Source organism: Bos grunniens, chromosome 9, assembly GCF_055505025.1.
Source record: "Bos grunniens cultivar Pamir isolate PY7600 chromosome 9, Bosgru_T2T1.0, whole genome shotgun sequence".
Taxonomy (NCBI): Eukaryota; Metazoa; Chordata; class Mammalia; order Artiodactyla; family Bovidae; genus Bos; species Bos grunniens.
In genome coordinates, this window is record NC_141173.1 from 47350884 (window position 1) to 47372321 (window position 21438).

The following is a 21438-nucleotide window of genomic DNA, read 5'->3' on the forward strand; positions in this document are numbered from 1 at the left end:
CCTTTTCCTGGGCATCTATCCTGGGAGAATATTTCCCAAGCTGGAGTTGCTTATTGCGGGTTCTGTTTGTCAGATGACGCTCAGAGGTCCAGGTTCCTTGTCACAGTGTCTTTCCAGTCTTGAGGTCTGTCAGTCTGAGGAAGCCATGCTTCACTGACTTCCTCTATCTGGTAGAGGTTAACTCAGTAAGGAAGATCTTCTACTGCATCTGTGTTTCTTATATCTCTGGCTCCACCATCTAGGATATGATATAAGCTGACTGCTTTACATGCATTATTTTACTTGTTCTACCCAACATGCCCATAAAGTGGGTACTTTTCTAGTGATTCTAATTTATAGCTAAGAAAGCTGAGTTTAAAGAGCTAAACTGCCAAATTCACTCTGTTTTTGTAAACAATAGAGCTTGCAGTTGCATCTCAGATTGCCTCATTACAGTGCCCTGAAGTAATAGGTGTTCTCATAGTTTGGTTGTAGGGTTATAGGCCTGAAAGGGCAACCCACTCCAGTATTCTTGCCTGGAGAATCCCATGGACAGAGGAGCCTGGTGGGCCACAGTCCATGGGGTCACAAAGAGTCGGACACGACCGAGCGACTTCATTTTCACTTTTACTATGTGCCAGGAAGGCGGGGGTGGGTGAGGTGAATTTCTATGACTTAGATGTTTGTTATCTACTCTGACACAAAACCTGGCCCTGCAGGCTTTCTGCTTATTGTAGTCATTCTCTTAACGAAAAAGTCTTCACAACAACATTTGCTGGCTGCTGCTTCTTTCCCTATATACCCCAAGACTGTACTCACACTTCCAAATGAGGACTCGGAATGTGATTTTATTAAGGTGCTCTAGCCTTAGTTCACAAGCATTCTTTCAATGGAGTGAAAAATGAAATTTTATATCATGTCTCTTCTGATCTGGTCTTCTGTGCATTCTAACAACCAAACAATTCATGTTTCTGTTATATAGATGTGAGTATTCCTAGTTTTCTACGTTAATGAAAATTTGGTCCGATTTGTTTGCATAGTTAATCATTTCATGAATATCTTTCAATGATAGTAGTAGACACCAATTTTCATACCACTTTTGTAATCCATTGACTATCTGATGCTAGTTTTAGTAAGAATGGTCAAAATGGGGCAAAAGGGAAGATAGACTTCTCTGATTTTACCACCTTATTTACATATTATTAGCATAACTTTCCAACCTACATACTCTAGTCAAATGAGTCTACTTTTTTCCTGTTATGGTAAATATGACTCAGTGCTTTTTTCACTTATCACTACAATTTGCCTAATTTTTAATATCTCTTTCACCCTTTTCTAAGTTTATTCTAATTCATCCACAGTATTTAGCAGCCTTCATGAGTTACTCTTACTTACATAGACCTTTCCTTTCTGATCATAATTGCCATTTTAATTTTTTTCACCCTGTAGATTTTAATATGAACTTCAAAGGAATTTACATTTAATTGTGCTTTAAAATTGTTTTGTCTTTGTTAGTTGGGTCTCTCTATATTATATGGTCACTGAGAAGGGACCATACCTCTCACTGTTTTTCTTTCTTTGACTTTCTCTAGCCCAGTACTTTTCCTATCTGACTGTCCATTAGAATCATCTTTTGGGGAGGATGAGGTCTCGTGAGTGGAGGGTTAAAAATCACCTATACTTGGACTCCACCCAAGATTAGTTAAATTAAAATCAGGCATAGGAATTGTTTTTCATTCCCAACTGATTCCACTGTAGCCAAGTTTGAGAATCCTTGCCCTAGCATTATATTGAGAATTTGACAGTGCTTAGTACACATGTGATTAAGCATCCATTAAAGAACATCAGAGAACATCCAGGGAATTTTCCAAGGGAATTTCCAAGGAAAATTTTTCATAATTCAGCATGGATAGTTCAGGTCAGTTCAGTCACTCAGTCATGTCCGACTCTTTGCAACCCCATGGACTGCAGTACTCCTGGCCTCCCTGTCCATCACCAACACCCAAAGTTTACCCAAACTCAAGTCCATTGAGCCGGTGATGCCATCCGATCATCTCATCCTCTGTCATCCCTTTCTTCTCCCACTTTCAATCTTCCCCATCATCAGCATCTTTTCCAATGAGTCAGTTCTTTGTATCAGATGACCAAAGTATTGGAGTTTCAGCTTCAACATCAGTCCTTCCAATGAATACTCAGGACTGATATCCTTTAGGATGGACTGGTTGGATCTCCTTGCTATCCAGGACTCTCAAGAGTCTTCTCCAACACCACAGTTCAAGAGCATCAATTCTTTAGCACTCAGCTTTCTTTATAGTCCAACTCTCACATCCATACATGACTACTGGAAAAACCATAGCTTTGACTAGATGGACCATTGTTTGCAAAGTAATGTCTCTGTTTTTTAATATGCTGTCTAGGTTGGTCATGACTTTTCTTCCAAGGAGCAAGTGTCTTTTAATTTCATGGCTGAAGTCACCATCTGCAGTGATTTTGGAGCCCCCCAAAATAAAGTCTGTCACTATTTCCACTATTTCCCCATCTATTTGCCATGAAGTGATGGGACTAGATGCCATGACCTTAGTTTTCTGAATGTTGAGCTTTAAGCCAACTTTTTCACTCTCCTCTTTTACTTTCATCAAGAGGCTCTTTAGTTCTTCTTTGCTTTCTTCCATAAGAGTGGTATCATCTGCATATCTGAGGTTATTGATATTTCTCCTGGCAATCAGCATGGATAAGTGAGGCATAAATTGTCAATTGTAAAGGATAGCTAATTGAAGCGGAAGTCATGATTTAGAGATAATTGATAGAAGAGGTGTAATAATGGAGACATTCAAGTTTTTCAAATAAAAAAACTAAAACTGAATCAGATTTTAGAAGCATATGTAAGCAGGCACTAAACTATAGAGTTAAAAGATAATTCAAACTCTGTCAATTTTGACTCATCTGAGAAAGAAAAAGGGAAATATAGCAAGTTGAAGGGTAAAAGATGGAAGTGTCAGGGTACAGAAAGAGGTCTTTGATAATGATTATATGAAAATATGAAAATAAAATGAAGGTTGTAAAACAGAGAATCTATTTAAGATAGCTGCAGGCACCTTCCTCTTCTTCGAAAATGGGTGGTTTAGGGTGTTTGAGGGAGTTAAATGGAGCTTAAATAATTGTAGCTGAAAGAACAATTCTATCCTGATCTTACTGTCTCTGATGAGTTGACAGGCCCAGCCACTGGTAAGCAACACTATAAAGAATTTAAAAAGCAAATTTGCCCAAGAGATGAGGATATCAAGAAGTAGGCTTGCTCTGGCTTCAGGCATTAGTATATCAGGCTACAAGTGAAAGACTAATTTGAGATCCCACCAGAAAGAAGCATCAGGACTTTTTATATCCTCCTGCACTGTTCAGGTCTAGTTCAGGTCCTGCTGGAGCTGTCTGACCTGGCTGCTCATGAATTGAGAAAAATAGAAGTTTGTGTGTGTTTAAAGTTAGTGTGCTTGCTGTCAGGCAGGTCATGGCACAGTGTATGTGAAAGGGCTGCTAAATGCAAACCTGAATTAAAAAACTCCTTGGGAAACAGTATGGATGAATGAGTAATACATTATCATTTCCCTCAACCCAGCCTATTTTTTTTTCACAGTCCCAGCTCATTGTAGACCCATGGGTGAGTGAGTGAGATTTAGTGCGTTTAGTGATACTGAGTTTCAGTAAGGGTTAGGCTATCCAAGATTGATAAAGACGTGTGATAATATATGCTGTTATAAAGTATATTTGAATAAATATTTATATGTGTTCAATTGCCACCCATATACACCTTAAGAAATTTTAGGCAAAGGTTTTATTTATTTATTTTTTAATTGAAGGATAAATGCTTTACAGAATTTAGTTTTCTGTCAAACTTCGCGTTTCAGCATAAAAAACTATCATCCTTTTATATGTGAAGACCCTAGAACATTGACTTAAGGAAAACAGGTGACTTAAGGCTGCTTAAAAGAATCTCATCAGAGTCTCCAGTTTTTAGAACATTTTTGATTTGAAGTGCCATAAAATAGAACTATGAATTAATAAGTTTCTATAATTTTCTGAAGAATCCTTGTTTCAAACATCTTAATAAAAACTGAAATATGAGCTGCTTAGTCCTGTGATAACTTAAGTCATTATTCTTTTACTTCAGTGACACATTAGTAGTTGCCAAGTTTTAAAATTCTGATAGAGAAATGCTGATATGTATATTAAAAGCTAGTAATACACACAGACACATATACTCGCTTTTACCTTTTTGTTACGGGACAGCAATCCATTTTTGGAAAAATAAAAGGATTTTTTCTCCTGTCAATGTAATCTATTCTCGATACTCGTTTTCATTACATTCTGTAACACACTGATTGTCTCCACGGCACAGCCTTAACTGAAGAACAAACCTTAGGGAAGGAAAAGGGCATTAAAAATATCTACACATCTGCTTTCAGCCCCTCCATTATTACCACGAATGTCCTAAATCACCTTGTGTCTGATGACATTAAATCAGGGACAACAGGCAAAGGAGGCCATGTCAGCATGCTGATAATGCAGCCACTGTACTGTCTGGTCGGTTTATATTCTGTCACTTCCAATTTAAAGGGTACTAAATAGAGCAATTTTTATCCAGGACAAATTTGTAAAAGTAATTCCACTTTTTGTTTTCTTGTCTGCAACAGCAATTAGTTTTTAATAACAATTGCAATATCATAAATGTCTAACATTTTTTTTTTTGGTTCATTTCATTGTGTTTACTCCTAACATCATTTTAAGCCTTTTAGAAAGCACAATATAAAACTAGAATTATTAAAAAAAAAAAAAAAACTCTCAACCTAAGAATTTTAGATTTTGGGTTCTCAATACAGTTTAAAAGTACTTGATATATTTTAATTTTTAAGCTTGGGAGAGTTTACTAATGCGTTCTAAAATTTTTAAGTTTTCAGACTTCAAAAGGAATGCATGTTTGTTGTAGGACATTTAGACAATATAGAAAATATACAGAAAAAAATAAAGAATATCTCAAAGCCAAGCATACTGAAATAATCACTGCTGTTTCAAATATAACTTTCCAATCTTCCAGTGTGTGTATATGTGCATACATGTGTGTGTGTGTGTAAATAACAGTCCAGTTAGCAGAGACCTCACACAGAGCAGGCTTCCTAAAAAGACTATTTATAGGAGAGTTACTACTAAGAGGGAATAAAAGAGAACTCTAAAAAGGAGCCTAGAGCTAAGAAAGAGTAGAGAAGGAAGGCATAAATTTACAAGTAGGCCTCCTTTTCCAAAGAGATGGGATTCAGACTCCTTGGAAAAAGGCAGTGCTACAGTCTACTAGACGGTGAAGAAGTCTGCTGGGTTACCCTGGAATGGAACTGGTCCCCAGATGATGGACCAAGACTAAGTTACTACTGGAAGATGATCACTAGTGAGTGGCCCGTGGCCTTCTGGCTACTGAGTCTCATAGGAGAAGATAGAAAAAAACACACTGGAATCAGCAAGAGAAACACCTTTCATCTTTCAGTGTCCCTCTAGCACCTCCACTGACAATGGAAAGATATTTATAACACCAGCTCCACTGTGACAAGTAGGGCAGTGATGAGGAGCTCCGGAGCTGAGAGACAATACATTATGATAACTGACACAGTACATAACCTTGTCTTAAAAAATTTTTTTTCTACCACATATTCTTTCTTAAACTTTGTTTTTTTCTCACCCATCAATTTATATCAAAATATTTTCTTTCTTTTAGAACAAAATTTCAGAACCTACATGGCATTTTGTAACAAGAATGTCCTATGGAAATTTTGTGCATGCTGTGTCTGTAATATAGACAGGTCATGCCTTAGTAATTCATTTAAGTCATCTCTGTGGAGAAACACTGGCCTCTTTTCCCTTTTCTTTGTTGCTTTGGCAATTTCAATTGGTCCTTTTGTCTGTGGGGATTTTTGCCATTGCTAATCAAAAGTGTCCTCATATTTGTCTTTGCACTTCTGGGAAAGAAACTCATTCACTAAAAATTCTTAATTCTGAGGAAAATAAATGCTGATAAGGGATGTTTTCTTATAGTTTTGATCACAAAGTCACAAACATCTTTACAGTCCTCCGTTTCATACTTGACAAAAATTATAGATGACCCTTGAACAGCACAAGTTTGAACTATGCAAGTCTACTTATACACAGATTTTTTTTTTCATAAATATTACTCCACTGTAAGGGCTTTCCAGGTGGCACTAGTGTTAAAGAACCTGTCTGCCAGTGCAAGAGACACAAGAGACACAGGTTCAATTCCTGGGTCAGGAAGATCCCCTGGAGAAAGAAACGGCAACGCACTTCAGTATTCTTGCCTGGAAAATTCCACAGACAGAGGAGCCTGGTGAGCTGCAGTCCATGGGGCCACAGAGGGTTGGACATGACTGAGCCACTGAAAACACACACACACAAACACACACACACACACACAGTAATACATGGTTGATTGAATCTGCAGATTTGGAACCATGGATACATGGAGTTTTGACCGCATGAGGGGAGGTGCCCCTCACCCCTGCCTTGGTCAGCAGTTAACTATATAACCTTCCCATAAAAATAGGATCTGAATCATGCACATTAATTTAGATGGGAATTGCTGAGAACTTGAACTGTAACTATTCCAAGGGCGTATTCACCTTCCAGTAGACTTCAACTGAGGTCTTTGTTTTGTGACTTGTTACTTACAAGGTATATAGAAAAAGATTGTGTATGTGTATATTGTGTGTGTATGTGTATCTTAAAATAGTGTATATATATATGCATTTAAAAGCAAATAAATGCACTGAATGAGTCTGTTGCTTTCCAAAAACGCATTAATAACACGTGAGAAGTATCTTCAAGGTATCAGATTATATCTATAATTCTTTTGCACAATGTACTGGATTTATATTTAATTAAGCATTGTGAAAGAGTTGAATAGTAGCCATGATAAATACACTTTTGAAAATCTCAATTAAGTGACTTTATGTATAAGAGTTAGTTTCAAAAGAAGCAAAAACATAAATTAATCTGAAGCAAAAGCAGATTAACCAGGGTGGTTTGCATGGCTTATTTGTATCTAATATTATTAAATAATTGATATAAAATTATGATCACATTTAAGACAAATTTATAAATCTCAGTTTATGCCAAATTTTATGATTAAATGAAAAGAAAGAAAGGCAATGCTATACAGCAATCCAAAAGAGTATGAATAGAAGAAAAATTATGGTGCCTGTTATGGCTATTACCATTTAATTAAACTTGAAAGACATATATAGAATGTTTGTGATTGTATAGATAGGTTTACTGTATAAACAAAATGGATCAACTTATCCATTTTTCCTTCTCTCCTTAAGGAGGGCTTGTGAATTTTCAATATTTAGGAAAATTTGGTTCAGTTGCTCCAAATCTATGATTGGTAGAAGTTCACTTATTTTCTCCAAAAGAACCACACTGATCCAATTTGCCATCATCTTTCTTTTGAGCCTAGCTGTAGTTTCCTAATAAATTTCCTTCCCATATATCACCAACACACCAATGAGGGTGATTTTCTTTTCTTTTCCTTTAAATTAAATCTTTCATTCCCCCATCTCATTTTCAAATCATTCAACTATTTCCTGCTGTTTTTTGATGAAAATAAACTCATTTTTCTAGAATAGATAGTAGATCATTTTTCTTTCTCCTGATCCAACTCCTGAGATCATCAAGCTATCAGATGGGTCACAGCACCTCATCCAGAAATTATCACATCACTGTGCCTCAAGGAAGCACAGCTGTCAAACTCTTGTTCTCCTCTACACATAAGAGACCAAGAACCTGGAAAGTGTAGCCAGCTAGAATCGAAGCTGTTTCCTCTGTGGGTATAAATTCTCCTTGTTTCCTAGTATTATTTCCAAGCTTTTTCCTTCCCATCTCCTTTAAATGACTGGTTTCCTTTCAAGTACCTATAATTCAACTTTATCATCTCTGTTGCTATTAACTGCATAATTTTGGTTATGCTCCTTCATTAATTATTTGATCATTTTAGCACTTTTCTGGGGGCATTACAGGTGGCTCAGTAGTAAAGAGTCTGCCTGCCAATGCAGGAAATGCAGGAGATGAGAGGTTCGATTCCTGGATAAGGAAGATCCCCTGGAGGAGGAAATGGCAACCCACTTTAGTATTCTTGACCAGAAAATCCAATGGATAGAGGAGCCTGAAGGGCTATAGTCCATGGGAGTGACAAAGAGATGGACATGACTGAGCACACACACACCCTTTTCATCCATATCCTGTCGTCATTATTGACAATTTCAACAGCAACAGTTTTAGTTCTTTTACCTGACTGCAATGATCTTTTATTCTACTACTCCTTAACCATCCGTGACCTTAATTGCAATACTAATACTTTCTCTCCTTCTAAAATTAATCATTAATTTATATTCTGTTGGTTGATTTTCTATAGTAAATTCCTGTCCAGAAAGTATACAACCAAATGAAGACATTTACTTTTTGAGTCCTATTATTCATTAGACATCATTCCTTTTCTATTCTCATTATCTCTTATACAGGTTAGATTTCATGTTACATTATTATACTATTTTCTTCAAAATGTAGCTTTGACTTACTCATCTCTGACTCAATTTTAAAAGACTAATAATGTCTTGACATGGTTAAATCCAATTTTGTGCCCAAACTATAACTTTATTTCTTTGTAATTGTAGAGAAGACTAGACATGGTGATTTTAATACTTTATCCATAATCATAAGTTATAGAAATTTAATATTACTCCATAATATTACTATTGTCCCATATGTTCAATTTCCCATCTTTGAAATGATTATCATTATTGTTTCCCACCTCTTCAGTCTTCCATATATCTCTATGCTACTGTAATATTCATTCCTCACTATAAATTAATGTCCTTTCTGTAAAATAAAAAATCTAGACAGCAAGTCCATCAATGCCCCACCAGGAAATCTTCTACTCTGTCTGTAGCTATCTGTACCCATTCTTTTACTTTTCTTATTTTCCTCTTATAATGGACAAAATATCCTTACACTTATGAAAGCAAAACCTCCCCTCTTTTTTTTATGGAGGTACAATTGACAAAACTTTATATTTGTTTCATGTGTACAATTTAATGGTTTGATATTTTTATAATTGTACACATCTAAAATTATTGTCACAATAAATCCAGTTAACATCTGTTACGATGCATAGTTACAATTTTTTCTTTCTGATGAGAATTTTCAAGATTCATTCTCTTAGCTAGTTTCAAAAATGCAGTGCAGAATTGGGACTTCCGTTCTTGTCCAGTGGTTAAGAAACTGTGCTTTCACTGCAATGGGAATGGTTTGAGCCCTGGTTGGGGAACTATACTAGGATCCCAAATGTCACAAAATTCGGCCAAACTAAAATGCATGGCAGAATTATTACATGTTGTATGTTACATGCCTATGACTATTCATTTTATAACTGGAAATTGTAATCTTTCAATAACCTCCTTCATTTTCATTTTGTGTTTTACCTTATATACTTGTTCCTATAATTTTTTTCTTTCCTTAATCACCAACTTTTTTTTTATATTAGATATTTCAATTAGTTTAAAAGCATGCTTAGTGTTTGCTATATGTAATAAATATCCTCCCTTGAACCATTATTGTTGTCAACTACTGTTCTGTTTCTCTGTTCCCCATAAAAGCAAAATTCTTGAATGAGTAACTTCTAGTTGTCACAGACTTCTCATTTCCTACTTATTTAATTCTTCAACAATGTTTTCATCCCTATCACCACTGAGAAACATTTTGTTATAATTACTGATGGCATTGTTTTCAAATATAATAGGTCAGTCTTTGGTTTGGGATCACTGAACTTTTCTGCAGCCTAATCAGTTGTTGTTTTCTCTTTTGTTTCCATAACAGCATAGAGATTCCTTGTTTTTCTTCTGCCTTATTGGCTACTATTTATTAATTTTCTTCCTTTCCCTTAAATGAATTTCCAGATTCAAGACATTCATCCTATAAGCATTTATTGAGAAATTTGTGATATAAGTGGTTCTTAAAATATTTCAGTGAACAAAACAGATTAAAAAGTATCTGAAGCTTATAGTATATAAACTCCACAAGAAAATATAAATAAGTTTACAAATAACATAATGTATTAAAAGTATTATATAAAATTACATAAAATAAAACTAGAGGATAAATATATAAAAATTTGCACATCATTTGTCTTTAAGAAATTTCAACTTCAAATAATAAGACACCACTACACACATATGGTGGGTAAAATGGAAAAATATAGTAATACCAGTCCATCCTAAAGAGATCAGTCCTGGGTGTTCATTGGAAAAACTGATATTGAAGCTGAAACTCCAATACTTTGGCCACCAGATGCGAAGAGCTGACTCATTTGAAAAGACCCTGATGCTGGAAAAGATTGAGGGCAGGAGAAGGGGACTGCAGAGGATGAGATGGTTGGATGGCATCAATGACTCAATGGACATGGCTTTGGGTGGACTCCGGGAGTTGGTGATGAACAGGGAGGCCTGGCGTGCTGCTGTTCATGGAGTTGCAAAGAGTCGGACATGACTGAGCGACTGAACTGACCTGAATCAATTTCTGGTAAGGCCATGGAGCAACAGGGACTTCATTTCATTGTGCTGGGGATGCAAAATGGTAAATCAACTTGAAAGACAGCATGGCGGCTTTTAACAGAGCTAAATAAACCATCCTCCTACCACACAATGGAGAGATTGTGCTCCTAGGCATTTATTCAAATGATTTGAAAAGCATTTCCTCACCAAAACTTGTACATTTTGGTACAAGTCTGAAAGTTTGTAGCACATTTATTTATCATCAACAAAAACTGGAAGCTTTCAGCAAATCCTTTAATAGATGAATGAATATATAAATTTTGGTACACCTATATACTGGAATATTATTCAATGATAAAGATAAATGGCTATCAAGACAGACAAAGATATGGATGAAACTTAAATGCATATTACTAAGTAAAATATGTCAATTTGAAAAGGCTACAAATAGTATACTTATATGAAATCTAGGAAAGGCAAAATTATAGCAATAGCAAAAGAAGATCAGTAGTCATAAGGGATTTGTGGGAAGAAGAGCATTAAATAGATTAAGCACAGTGGATCTTGTAGGGTGGTGAAAATACTTTGTATAATGATGTAATGGTGGATATGACAATACGGATTTGTGAAAACAGATTTAACTTTAATGTTTGCAAGTTAAAAAAAAATATTGAAGATCAAGCTATCCTAGGATGGAATGCAGAATGTGATAAAACGATCTAACTATACTAAAAACTTATACAATGTGGGAGAAAGTGATTCTGACCTAAGTAACTGTATATTAGAGGAGTTTGTAAGAATAAGGGCAAAAGAAAATGCACATAAATTTTGAATGCCAGTTCATAAAGTTGTTTCCTATGGGAATGTGAGTTAACATTATGAATACTGCTAGAAATATGTACTGCAATTGAAAACTTAAGTACTCCTGTGGCAGATGTTGAGAGGCAGGTTTCTTCTGAAATGAGAGTTTACAAATAAGCAGGGCTAGAGCTTAGATTGACCCATGTGGTAATGGATTAGAGTTGGAAACATCAAAATGGGTTTAGGATTAGCTTAATATAAATACAACTAGCCAGCTATAGAAATATTTATAGTTGTGTGTGTGTGTATATATATACACAAGGGTTAGTGTATACACATATTTTCTTGCTCTGTCAGCCAAGAGGTCTTAGAAACAGCAACCTTCTAGTAACAAGAGTGCATCTAGCACACATATTTTAGTTAGTAATACCATTGTGCAATAACATCTCTCTTTGCCGAGATGAATGATTCTCGGACTAGGCTCTACTATACATTATGATCTTTGGGTGCTAAAAAGTAAAGAAGTGCTCCAAAAAGAAAAAAGAAAAGCAAATGATGGTGGTGTGTCAAAGGAAGGGACAAAAGAAGCTAACAAGATTTCCTAATGGCTAAAGCTGAAAGAACTTGAAGAGAAAAAAAAATAAACTAATATTGGGATATAGCACAAAGTATAAATTAAATGTCCATATTACATCCAAATATAAATAAATGATGGAATAAATAAATAGAGGAAAAGGACAAATCTTTTGTGTAGAAGTAGGTAGATATTCCACTCTAAAGTTAGACATAACTTTATATTTACATAAAGTTAAACGTAACTCCCCACACCTTAAAGGTGGGTTGCACATAATAATTACCTTTTAAGGAGTGCAAAATGGAAAAGGGAAAAAAGTAATTTCATAGTGGAGAAACCTCACAAACACTACCTCAGCCCTGTGAACAAGGTAACATCAGTATTGGTAAGTGGTTTATAGTATATGCCTTTGATATGATGTGATGGAATAGCATTTATTTCTACGGTCTTTCCTCAAATAGAAAAAAAAAAAAAAGTCAAGTTCCAAATGAGAGGCATTCTGCAAAACATGTGACTAGTTACCCACAAGACTGTCAACATCAACAAAATCAAGGGACATCTGAGGATCTATCACAGTAAAGGGGAGCCTATGGAAATATGACAAGTAAATGTAATATGGTTGAATTGATCCTAAATATAGACAGGACATTAGGTAAAAACTGAGAAAAAAAGAGTAAATTATAGACTTTAATTCTTAGTAATAATACCAATATCAGTTCATTAATTTTAGCAAATACACCATAAGAATCAGATCAGATCAGATCAGTCACTCAGTCGTGTCCGACTCTTTGTGACCCCATGAAATGCAGCACTCCAGGCCTCCCTGTCCATCACCAACTCCTGGAGTTCACTCAGACTCACGTCCATCGAGTCAGGGATGCCATCCAGCCATCTCATCCTCTGTCGTCCCCTTCTCCTCCTGCCCCCAATCCCTCCCAGCATCAGAGTCTTTCCCAATGAGTCAACTCTTCACATGAGGTGGCCAAAGTATTGGAGTTTCAGCTTTAGCACATTCCTTCCAAAGAAATCCCAGGGCTGATCTATTTCAGAATGGACTGGTTGGATCTCCTTGCAGTCCAAGGGACTTTCAAGAGTCTTCTCCAACACCACACTTCAAAAGCATCAATTCTTCGGCACTCAGCCTTTTTCACAGTCCAACTCTCACATCCATACATGACCACAGGAAAAACAATAGCCTTGACTAGACGGACCTTTGTTGGCAAAGTAATGTCTCTGCTTTTGAATATGCTATCTAGGTTGGTCATAACTTTCCTTCCAAGGAATAAGCGTCTTTTAATTTCATGGCTGCAGTCACCATCTGCAGTGATTTTGGAGCCCAGAAAAATAAAGTCTGACACTGTTTACACTGTTTCCCCATCTATTTCCCATGAGTGATGGGACTGGATGCCATGATCTTCATTTTCTGAATGTTGAGCTTTAAGCCAACTTTTTCACTCTCTACTTTCACTTTCATCAAGAGGCTTTTTAGTTCCTCTTCACTTTCTGCCATAAGCGTGGTGTCATCTGCATATCTGAGGTTATTGATATTTCTCCCGGCAATCTTGATTCCAGCTTGTGTTTCTTCCAGTCCAGCGTTTCTCATGATGTACTCTGCATAGAAGTTAAATAAACAGGGTGACAGTATATAGCCTTGACGAACTCCTTTTCCTATTTGGAACCAGTCTGTTGTTCCATGTCCAGTTCTAACTGTTGCTTCCTGACCTGCATACAAATTTCTCAAGAGGCAGATCAGGTGGTCTGGTATTCCCATCTCCTTCAGAATTTTCCACAGTTTATTGTGATTCACACAGTCAAAGGCTTTGGCATGGTCAATAAAGCAGAAATAGATGTTTTTCTGGAACTCTTTTGCTTTTTCTATGACCCAGCGGATGTTGGCAATTTGATCTCTGGTTCCTCTGCCTTTTCTAAAACCAGCTTGAAGATCAGAAAGTTCACGGTTCACATATTGCTGAAGCCTGGCTTGGAGAATTTTGAGCATGACTTTACTAGCGTGTGAGATGAGTGCAATTGTGTGGTAGTTTGAGCATTCTTTGGCATTGCCTTTCTTTGGGATTGGAATGAAAACTGACCTTTTCCAGCCCTGTGGCCACTGCTGAGTTTTCCAAATTTTCTGGCATATTGAGTGCAGCACTTTCACAGCATCATCTTTCAGGATTTGGAATAGCTCAACTGGAATTCCATCACCTCCACTACCTTTTTTCGTAGTGATGCTTTCTAAGGCCCACTTGACTTCACATTCCAGGATGTCTGGCTCTAGGTCAGTGATCACACCATCGTGATTATCTGGGTCATGAAGATCTTTTTTGTACAGTTCTTCTGTGTATTCTTGCCATCTCTTCTTAATATCTTCTGCTTCTGTTAGGTCCATACCATTTCTGTCCTTTACTGAGCCCATCTTTGCATGAAATATTCCTTTGGTATCTCTGATTTTGTTGAAGAGATCCCTAGTCTTTCCCATTCTGTTGTTTTCCTCTATTTCTTTGCATTGATCGCTGAGGAAGGCTTTCTTATCTCTTCCTGCTATTCTTTGGAATTCTTCATTCAGATGTTTATATCTTTCCTTTTCTCCTTTGCTTTTCGCTTCTCTTCTTTTCACAGCTATTTGTTAAGGCCTTCCCAGACAGCCATTTTGCTGTTTTGCATTTCTTTTCCATGGGATGGTCTTGATCCCTGTCTCCTGTACAATGTCACGAACCTCATTCCATAGTTCATCAGGCACTCTATCTATCAGATCTAGGCCCTTAAATCTATTTCTCACTTCCACTGTATAATCATAAGGGATTTGATTTAGGTCATACCTGAATGGTCTAGTGGTTTTCCCTACCACAAGAATATAAGATGTTAATAATATGTGAAATTTGGTGTGGATTTTTAAGGAACTCTTTATACTATTTTCTCAGTTTTTCTGCAAATCAGTAATTCTACTAAAATAAAAGTTTATTAAAAAAGAAAAAAAACTGAGGAGAACAAGAGATAAAGGAATATGTAAGGAGGTTCTGATTTAACTCAGGATTGTCATGATAATGTTGATCAGTATAATGACATTTGATCACTTGGAAGAGGTGAGAGAGTTAGTCATGTGGAAATTGGGACAAAGAATGTTCTAACCAGAGGGATCTGTAAAGGCAAAGGCACTGAGGCTGAGCATCATATGGGTTAGAAGAACCCATATGGCTAGTATAGAGTTAGTAAGGGGAATATAGCAGGTGAGGTATCAAAGTTATACAGATCTATACAAAGGTACAGATTATGTAGGGCCTAGTTCAATTCAATTCAGTCGCTCAGTCATGTCCGACTCTTTGTGACCCCATGGACTGCAGCACACCAAATTTCCCTTTCCATCACCAACTTCTGGAGCTTGCTCAAACTCTTGTCCATTGAGTCGGTGATGCCATCCAACCATCTCATCCTCTGTCTTCCCCTTCTCTTCCTGCCTTCAATCTTTCCCAGCATCAGGGTCTTTTCCAAGGAGTCAGTCCTTCCCATCAGCTGACAGGGCCTTGCAGGCCATAGTAAATAGACTGCTTTTTATAAGGATTGAAATTAGATATCATTAGAGAGATTTGAGCAGAGGATGTTGTGAACAAAGAAATATGCTCTAGTTTTATAAAAGCATGCAGAGAAATACTTTATATCAGTTCACACCATCCTCTGCTCAAATCTGTATCTTGCTAGAAGTATTATGGACAGGATGGGAGCATAGAAACCAGTTAGTTTAGCTATCCCCAACCTTTTGGCACCAGGGACTGGTTTCCTGGAAGACTGTTTTCCACAGACCGGTGGACAGGGGATGGTTTTAGTGTGATTCAAGCATATTATATTTATTTTGCACTTTATTTCTAATCTGGGCTTCCCTGATAACTCAGTTGGTAAAGAATCCACCAGCAATGCAGGAGACCTTAATTCAATTCCTGGGTCAGGAAGATCCCCTGGAGAAGGGATAGGCTACCCACTCCAGTATACTCGGTCTTCCCTTGTGGCTTAGCTGGTAAAGAATCTGCCTGCAATGAGGGAGACCTGTGTTTGATCCCTGGGTTGGGAAGATCTCCTGGAGAAGGCTACCCACTCCAGTATTCTGGCCTGGAGGGTTCCGTGGACTATAGTCCATGGGGAGGCAAAGAGTCGGACACAACTGAGCAACTTTCACTTTCTTTCACTTTTCATTTCTAATCTAATGCTGCCACTGATATGACACAAGGTACGGGTCCTGGAGGCTGGAGACTCCTGAGTTAGGTGCTTATTATTCTTATCTAGTTAAAAAATAACTGCAGCTGAGACCAGAGATATAACATTGGGGGATATTGAGAAATGGTCAGATTCTGGACATATTTTAAAAATATATCCAGAACATTTACTGATGAATTAGATGTGGAATGTCAGCAAAAATAGCAATCATAGAAATATATTAAGTTTTTGTCTAAATAATTCAAAGTCCACTGTGGAAAACATTATGAAGATTCCTTAAGAATTTAGAATAGTATGACCCAGCTATTTCCTTCTGGCTATTTAACCTACAAACATAAAACAGTAATTTAAAGAGATAGATGCACCCCTATGTTAATTGAAGCATTATTTACAATAGCCAAGATATGGAAATAACCTGTGTCCATTCATGCATGAATGAATAAAGAAGATGTAGTGTATACACACATATACACACACATACACAGTGAAGTACTACTAAACCATAAAAAAGAATGAAATCCTATCATTTGTAGCAACATGGGTAGACCTTGAGATATTGTACTATGTCAGCTGGAGTAAGACAAATATGATTTCATGCATACATGTAATCTGAAAATAAAAAATCTGAAAATAAAAAATAGTTGTAGCTGAGACCAAAAATAAATGAATAAAATACAGTGAAAACAAGCTCATAGATATTCATAGATATAGGGAACAGATGAGTGGCTACTAGAGGGGACAAGGGTTAGGAGGTGGGTAAAGTAGGCAAAAGGAGTCAACTATATGGTGATGGATGCTAACTATAGATGACTTGTGGTAGTGATCACTCTTATAGTGTGATATAGTGTATACAACAATAGTTGTATACAATAGTGTATACAACTATTCAACTAGAATTATGTATACCCAAAATTTATTTTGAAAAAGAGTGATGATCAACAAGTGAAAAGCATATTTTTGTTATTACAGGGCATTGCCTTGACTTGGTAATAATAAGCTCAGGGATAAGATCATGTGAGTATGTGACTAAAGCCAAGATAATTGGAAGGTAGATTAAGGAACCTGGGAGCTATCTGGATCAAGAACATGTGCACTGAAGTCACCAAGAATTAAGATTGGAGTAGTGTGGATAGAGCAATAGTGAGCTAAGATCAGACATCTCTGGAACACACAGGTTGAATAATTGGGATGTAAAAATGATAGTAACAAATGAAGAGTTGTAGGTGACATACTCAGTGGTTGTGAGATTCAAACCTGGGTGTTTTTAAAAGACAGTGTGTAGAATTTTATAAAAACAGCTAAGAGGGGCAAAAGGATCACTAGCCCACCTCCCAGCCCAGCAATCACAACAATGCCTTCTATCTCCCTGGAGGACTGTGAAGGAAACACTGTTCTCAGGAAGAAGCCAGGTGATTTTTTTGTTTGTTTGTTTGTTTTTGTTGTTGTTTTAACACAAGAAAATAATAGAAACTTTCAAAGAGGAGGCTGAGAAAATGGAATATTTTGCTGCTGACAGTCTTTGAATTCCATAGGGCATAGATGAAGAATTTCTGGAATTGAGGAGAGGTGTGATAAGGATATAAAGTAGGAAGTGCTCAGAGTTTTATGTAGATTAGTTTATCTGGGTGTTTCTGGTTTCTAAAGGTGAATGTATAATGGGGGAGGTGGGGAGGATGTAATGAGATGTTTTTCTGAGTAGATTCAATGTTGAGAGTGGAAGTTATTCTGACAGTTGAGGGGTAGGAATTGTGGATGTCTAGGCTCCCTCTTCATTCCTGTTAATGGAAACAAGTTGCACTGAGGAAAGCTGTGTGTGGATATCTTGCTTGATCACAAACGATACAAGTATTAATAAAAGGTTTGAAGAGAAAAACTGTTATTTCTAGGATGTGAAGCCTAATTATGACCTAGACTAGCCCATGGCCAGATTCTTTGTCCTCTTACCTTAAATATCTCCATTTCACACTTGGGACTCTTACCTTGTACAATTTATGCTGATAACTCTCAAGGTTATATACTCGGTCCTGACCTACTTTAGACTGTTTATCAAGCTATTCACGGGGCATCTTTGCTTGAATGTCTAAGGTATTTCAAACTTCAGTTGTCCAAAACAGAGTTTCAGATGTTCTCTTCAAATTCCTCTCTTTCCACCATCTCCTAAAGAGGACCATCCAGGCCATATTTCAAGACAGAAAATTGGGATAGTCCTTGTCCCCTCCTTCATTTCATCCTGATGTGTCAGCAACCTGGGGTCATTCTCCTTGAGTTCATCTAAACTGTAATCTACGCAGTCTTTATTTCCACCCCGCCCCCAGACCGATTTAGCATCCTTATAGCTAATCTTCTTATCTTGCCCCTAAAGTATCCATTTCCTATCAAGGAGACAGGCTGATGTTTTAAAAAATATAAGTGATTTTTTGCTCTATTCCCTGTTCTCACAACTACTCCCACCATCAGCACACATTCTTCAAAGGCTTAAGATCACTTTGAGAATACAACTGAGTTCCTTACCTCACTCTGTGTGTCCCTGTGTGATCCAGTCCCTGTCTCTCTCTCCAGTGTCACTTCCTGCCCCTCTCTCCTGCTCATTATGTTTCGGCCACATTGATCTTTGCTCTGTTCTTTGTAACTGAAGCTTGTTACTTTCCTAAGGTCATCCACAAGCTGTTTCTCTGCATGAAATGCTCTTCCCCTTGTTCTTACCATGAATAACTCTTTCTTATATATATATATTTTTTCCCTCCACTAATCACTCCTCCAGGAAAGTTTTTTTTTTTTCCCTTGAATGTTCAATTTCACTAGAAAACTTGCCATATCCATCATTTCAGCCTGTTTTAACTCTCTGAAACATAGCTAATATTACCTGACATTGTCATGCCCAGAGAAGTTTTCAGCTCTGTTCACTGATCTTAGTTCCAACATATGAAAATAACCTAGTTACTGCTCAATGTATATTCATTGAACTAATCAGCAAATGACTGAATGACTAATGAATGGCCATCAGCCCTGGCTACCTCTCTCCTGTCATTTTAACCCATCCCCACTCTAGCCCCACTGAGCTTCCTGTCAATGCATGTTAAGGTGTTAACTGTCTTCTGTATCAAGGCCTATTTCACATGCTTTTCTGTCTTGTAACACTTTCCTCATATATTTCTTTCTTACCTAGTGAACCCCTGTTTATACCTCAGATTCTAGCTCAAATATCTCTTCTCTGGAGGAAATCTTGTCTGTACTTTATAACGAGGGATATATTTCATTTTAAAGTTTCATAACATTATGCACATTATTTTGAAGGACTTAGCCATTGTTTTTCAGTTTTTTTATTGTCATATTTCTCCTCGACAAAACTGTAAGCTCCTTAAGAGTCAGGACGGTATCTGTTTTTGCACTTTCTTTCCATCCTCATCCACTAGGCAAGTATGTGGTCTTGCTCAAAATTATTAATTCGATCTCTTTATCTCATTTAATTGTCTAAATACAAGTGAAAGTTTTAAATCCCATAAAAGCAATCAATAAATACTTTGTCAGCCAAAGCCTACCTATTTCCTTCCACAACCTGTGACTGAGCTAAGTCAACAATTAGGGCATTTTGAGCTCTAATGGACCATGGGTAACAACTGCTTGGTTTAGCTATCAGCTCCCACAAAGACAAGTGGAGGGCAAACAGTAATTAAATGGTATAGCTGTACCAACAGTCCAGTAATCCTTGTCCACAGCTGGGTGCTTCCTATAATAGCTGACAGTAAGATGCTAGAAGTAATAAGTGGGACTGCCTTGCATGTTGAGGGCCCTGAGTTCATTCTGGTGGCAGGTCAAGAATTTGTAAAGCATATGATTTTTACTCCTTACACCATGTCTTCAGTAGCCAGCAAGGCAGGTCAAATATTTCTATTTAATCCCCTTATTCTATCCTTTGTTTCTTGATCAAAATTGTATTTTAAAGAAAATTCAGATTAGAGTAGAAATGGGAACTACCTCTTTTCCAGATCATGGTATCTAGCAGTTTGTTGCTCTACTCCATTCTGGTAGATGCGTTCCTCTTAATGAAATGTGATCATTAACAGCTAGTCAGTATTTTAAAATCTCAATAGATTTAAATAAATAATGTTTGACCTAGTATTTTCCACCACTTTGATTTCTTTAAATCCTTGAAGGCCAAGAGAATAAAAACTGGGGGCAACCTACTATATGCACTGAAGAGCTCTGGAGACTTGTTTAGGAATTCTGAGTTACAAAAGCTCTGTTTGGCAGCAGGAAATGTGTTTGAAATTGATCAATAACTATTTTATTTTGAAAAAAGATTTTTTTTTTGGTTTTGTCTCACCTCAAAACAAAATAATGTCTATAAAGGGAGAATTCCACCAAATGCCAAGTTTTTGGTGCACCCAGCACATGCCAACCACTATCTAGGCACTTGCCATGTGTTGCCTCACTTCATCTTCACAGCCACTATATATATTTGTATTTTTCTTATAACATATTTGAAGTTCAGAGAAAAATAAATCTCTTGCCAAAATAAGTGCCAAAAGTGAAATTTAAACTCATTTCAGTTTTTCTACATAAACAGAATGTCAAAAGAAAAAAGAAGTTAAAAACACTAAGATTAAACAGTAACCTTTGCTAACATAATTAACATCTGTGAACAAGGAGAACAAGCAAACATTATGATAATTATGGAGAATTAGGGGATATATTTCCAAGACACTGAGTATGCATGTGTCACATAATTCCAATTTAGCAGTTACAATGGTCAGAGAAGAGTTACTGATTTCTTTATTTTGCAATTCAAGAGCATTTTTGGAATAAAATATCATATGTTTTGTGAAGTTTATAAACACCCTGCTGTTGTTGATGGGAACACCTTCACAGTTGATTTCTTCAGTTTCATCCATCTGTATCTAGATAATATTTGACATAGGACTTATGGCCAGGTATTGGGCCACAGTTTGTTTATAGCTGACTGACATAATTCCTGCCAAAGACAAACCCTCAGGGTAAATGACAGTAAACAATAGTAATAGAGTTTATCATTCAGCATGTATTTTGCCTGTTGTTTATGATGATTCAGATGAAATGAGAAACAATTCTCAGCTTCTGTGTTCTATATTCTCCTCATAACTAGTTTTACTTGCAAACAAAGTATAATCTCAAACCTGGATAAATCCTAAGACCAACACTGATCTGAGATAAGATAACATTATGTATCATTATGCCATCTTTAAAATTTCTAATATTACCGTATTAGATGTTACATCTCTACAATGCATTCAGTAAGCAGTT

General features: G+C 36.7%; 1 protein-coding gene and 1 long non-coding RNA gene across 7 annotated transcripts in view; one reads left to right on the plus strand and one right to left on the minus strand.

Moving 5' to 3' along the window:
- Positions 1-21438, plus strand: part of LOC147365924 (uncharacterized) — an 851918-nt gene that overhangs the window by 746387 nt on the left and 84093 nt on the right. The window lies entirely within an intron of this gene.
- LOC147365929 (uncharacterized) overlaps positions 10009-21438 on the minus strand; it is a 137198-nt gene continuing 125768 nt past the window's right edge. The window contains exon 3 of the long non-coding RNA XR_015133056.1: positions 10009-10643. This is a non-coding gene — a long non-coding RNA (uncharacterized LOC147365929). The remainder of the gene's footprint in view (positions 10644-21438) is intronic.